Here is a 4763-nt window from a genome sequence, read left to right on the forward strand (position 1 = left end):
AAAAAAAGAACACCTAATGCAGGTGGGACGGTGGGAGGGCCACTGTAGAGGTCATCTATGCTACATGTACAAGAACCCCGAGAGCACACCAATCGGTACCACACTTTTCACTGCTGTAGCCGATCGTTCCCCCTGTACTGCCACACTGTAGCACTCCCTTCCCTCATCTACTGCTATAGTCTCTTCGGAAGGTGTTTCAGAACTCTTGTTATGAGAGTGCCAGTTGAACTGTCCTCACTTCCTTCATTTATACCAGGATTGAAGACCTTGTGGTCCGAGATCCTGTCCAGAGAGCAAGCAGGCTAAGACTCTGTCTTTGTTGATGTATTTCATCAGCAAGGGCTCTACCCCCTCTCCTAGTTCATGGTGTGACGTGTTCTTGGCCTCTCGGGAAAGTGGGGAGAATGGAAAGGACCCTATATGAGAATGCTAGGCTTTGTAAAACATTTCAGGTTTTTAAAAATAAGACTCATTTTGTATTGGACTTATAAACAGTCCTATGAAATACAAAGCGAGCCGAGAATCAGCGACAGGAAAGGCTCACCAGTAAGAATTACAACAGTCACCGCTTACCTCGTAGCATAGGGCACTGTCCGTGATCCTTAAGAAGAGTTAGTAGAAATGCCTTGCCCATCTTGCCCCTGAACCCCTTGAAAGGTACACGACTGCTGTGTTGGTGTTTAGGGGGAGCATCTCACTTACCAGGGACTGACTTCTCCCTTGATCCCTTTGTAGGGATGGAGACCTCCCCGCTGGTGATGAAAAATTCCCTGGGATTGCAACCTCCAAGCCAGACGTTTTGTGTGACACAAAGTCAAGAACTCCCCAAGTCCTGCAGTAGCAGAAACAGCCACATACTTGAGAGTAACCCACCATCTGAACTTGGGGACATTTCAGTGACAGCTCCAGTCCAGAGTGCCAGGCGTCTCCTGGCCCTGCCTCCAGCTCCAAGCCAGGGACAAATAGAGAGTAAGCACGTGGATGATATCAAAACCAAGCTTTCAAAGCCTCTGGATGCCTACCAGATCCCAACAGAGAACCAAGATCCTCCACTACTCCCTTTAGGAATCCCTGATATTCACCAGCCGCTGGCCTGCACCGATCCCCTCAGCCAAGAGGAGCAGCCTGGTTCTGAAAATGCTGATCTGGGAGAGAACAGCCGGAGTCGTCAGGACCTAGGGACACTTGAAAATGGGATTGAACCTAGCAGTGGTCTTGCAGACATTACTACACTGGCGGAGGATATTCACCTTCCCCAGCTCTTTAATCCTTTGAAAGATCTTGATCAATCCCAAGGTCCCAACGTGATCAAAGCTAAAGACACCAGAGCCATTAAGGTGAATCAGGTGCAGGAAAAGCCAAGTGTCATAAAGGTTCCCTCTGATCAACCCAGGAAGAACAAACAGAAAGCCTCTGAGCCTATCAGTGGCGCTCCCAAGGCCAAAATCCAGCCAAAGAATCCAGAGTGCCTGTTAGGGGGAGAAGTGGTTATATGCCACGCTGCAGTCAGTGACAGGGCTCCTGTGAACACGGCCAAGCACTCTCAAGGCAAACCTCAGAAAGCTGCATCCAGAAAGATCAGCAAAACTAAGAGCCACGGGCAGGAAAAGACCAAAAGGACCAGAGGGAGAAACAAGGCTGAGGAGAACAAGCAGTCAGGGAACAAAGTCAAGGCAGAAGAGAAGCCAGCAATCCCCCACACGAAGCGAAAGGAACACCAAACTGAGCTTCTCCAACAGAGCTTTCAAAAGCCTCGAACCTCCCTTGGCGTGCGCATGCTGGAGTCTGTGAAGGTTCTTCATGCGCTGGGGAAGAAGAATGAGACGAAAACTGGGCTCTCTTCCTGTCGGCTCTTGGGAAAGTCAAGCAACCCCAAAGACCCCCAGCCACCCCCAGCTATCCAGCCATGGCGGCATACCCCACGTGAGGGGAAGGGTCCTGAGAAAACGCAAGTCCAAGCCCAGAAACCAGACAGCAGTGCTGAAACAGAGTGTCCATCTCCAGCCCAGTATGAGCGGCCTCCTCCTGGGAAGGTCAAGTTGATACCTCTGCCTTTTTCTGCCTGGGACAAGCCTCAAGCTCGACCCGCTCCTCGGAGGCCACAGTCTCTGGCCTCACATCGGCCTGCTGGGGCTTACCGTGCCCAGCCTGGTTCTACTGACTCAGCTCAACCTGCTGCAGCCAATTCATCCCAGCCAGCTCCTGCCTCTTTGCCAGGCCCCGCCAAACCAGCTCAGCCAACTGTGACCAACCCAACCCAACCGGCTTGGCCCAACCATACCCAGCCTCGTGTCCCTCAGTCTGCTGCTCCTAGGCCTGCACCCTCCAAAACTTCATCTGGCGCTCCTCTCCAGCGGGAGCCTGTTCCCCCTGCTGTGAATAAGCGCCAGTCCCCACCCAAGCTCCAAACCCACTTTCTACTCCAAGACTTCAGCAAGCAACGAGTTCCATGGAGGGAACCCAACGTGCCTGAGCCAGTCATGTCAAAGCCCATCGAACAAGAGCAGAGGCCAGAGCGAGAGGCCATGAAGAGGCGGGCTCAACAACAACGGGAGAATGCTGCCAGATACACCTCTTCGGGCAAGCTGCAATTTTTCACCGAGAGGGAAAACGAAATGGAAATTGCCGACTACTACGGATACGTCAAGTGAGAGCTGCTAGGATTCTTGGTGCCACCTTGGCTACCAGCTGTTCTTCCATACACAGGTAAGACAGGTATAGAACTGAATAAGTAAATGGAATACAATTAATAGACGAGTAACAAACCTTTCGAATTTTCAGATGCTGCTAACTGGGGCGTGAGAAAGGAAGGACTGAAAGTTGGATGGGAGAATGAAGGAAAGGGGTAAAAACTGAGCAAAGAGGAAGGAACTTGGCCCAGGGCTAGGAAGGCCAAAAGAGACGTATGGATTTAGGAAAGGAAGCAGGAGCGAGGATGAAATGGCAGAAGTAAAAAGCAGGGTCAGAGGTCTGGGTTGAAAGAACACAATTGGAGTAGAGTTGAAGGTGACAGAAGATGAGTCTAGGTTTACTAGGAGAAATAGAAAAAGTCTCTCGGGGACGCTGGCCTTAAGTCTCACAACCACCAGATAGGTATTTCAGAAAACAAGAGGTTCAGGACACATCTCTGAAAGGTCTGAGTTGCCTTATTCAGGTGTGACTGTAGTGGGGGAATAGGGAAATCTACCAGAGAAGTGGCTAGGGCTCAGAGTTATCCTAGGGGCAGCTGACGACAGGGGCAGAGCCAAGGGAACTGCTGGATCAGGAGGCCCACGAACAAATCAGGGGCATAGCCGCCTGTCACTTCCCTGCCAGGAAGGAAGCCAGGTATATTACTGTAACCAAGGCACACTGGGGTCTTTACTGTATGGAGAACTTGGCTCCTGCCCGCAATCCTACGGCTCGGCGTCACACACAGGAAGTAGGGCCTCTGGGCAACCAGAAATGGGAATGGGACTGAAGGAGATTCAGCCCACAAATATCCGACCACCAGCTTCCACCTCTGCAGTCTGCCACCCTGTGTCTGCTCAACGCATCACAGAAACAAGTTTTCAAGGTGAGTATACAGACGGCAGAGAAAAGTTGAACAATGAGGTCGGCATTCAAAAATGGGGTCAAATCGACAGCTGGGAAGGGGTGTAGAGACAGGTAGAATTTAGATCCTGAGCCTTTAATAACCACTACCTTCTCTCAGTGCTCTCTGTTTTTAGACTCTATATGAGAACACCTAGGGCTTCCCTGGTGGCGCCTGCCAATGCAGGGGACACGGGTTCGAGCCCTGGTCTGCGAAGATCCCACATGCCGTGCAGCAACTAAGCGCATGTGCCACGACGACGGAGCCTGCATTCTAGAGCCCGTGAGCCTCAACTACCGAAGCCCACGTGCCTACAGCCCATGCTCCGCAACAAGAGAAGCCACCGCGATGAGATGCCCGCACACCGCAACCGAGAGTAGCCCCCGCTAGCCGCCAACTAGAGAAAGCCCGTGCACAGCAATGAGAGACCCAGTGCAGCCAAAAACATAAATACGTAGAATAAATAAGTTCAAACAGTAAATAAATACATAAACATAAATTACAAAAAAAAAGAACACCTAATGCAGGTGGGAAGGTGGGAGGGCCACCGTAGAGGTCATCTATGCTACATGTACAAGAACCCCGAGAGCACACCAATCGGTACCACACTTTTCACTGCTGTAGCCGATCGTTCCCCCTGTACTGCCACACTGTAGCACTCCCTTCCCTCATCTACTGCTATAGTCTCTTCGGAAGGTGTTTCCGAACTCTTGTTATGAGAGTGCCAGTTGAACTGTCCTCACTTCCTTCATTTATACCAGGATTGAAGACCTTGTGGTCCGAGATCCTGTCCAGAGAGCAAGCAGGCTAAGGCTCTGTCTTTGTTGATGTATTTCATCAGAAAGGGCTCTACCCCCTCTCCTAGTTCATGGTGTGAAGTGTTCTTGGCCTCTCGGGAAAGTGGGGAGAATGGAAAGGACCCTATATGAGAATGCTAGGCTCTGTAAAACATTTCAGGTTTTTAAAAATAAGACTCATTTTGTATTGGACTGACAACAGTCCTATGAAATACAAAGAAAGCCGAGAATCAGTGACAGGAAAGGATCACCAGTAAGAACTACAGCAGTCACCGCTTACCTCGTAGCATAGGGCACTGTCCGTGATCCTTAAGAAGAGTTAGTAGAAATGCCTTGCCCATCTTGCCCCTGAACCCCTTGAAAGGTACACGACTGCTGTGTTGGTGTTTAGG

Source organism: Balaenoptera borealis (genome assembly GCF_965194805.1).
Source record: "Balaenoptera borealis genome assembly, contig: HAP1_SCAFFOLD_2464, whole genome shotgun sequence".
In the NCBI taxonomy this organism is placed as follows: domain Eukaryota; kingdom Metazoa; phylum Chordata; class Mammalia; order Artiodactyla; family Balaenopteridae; genus Balaenoptera; species Balaenoptera borealis.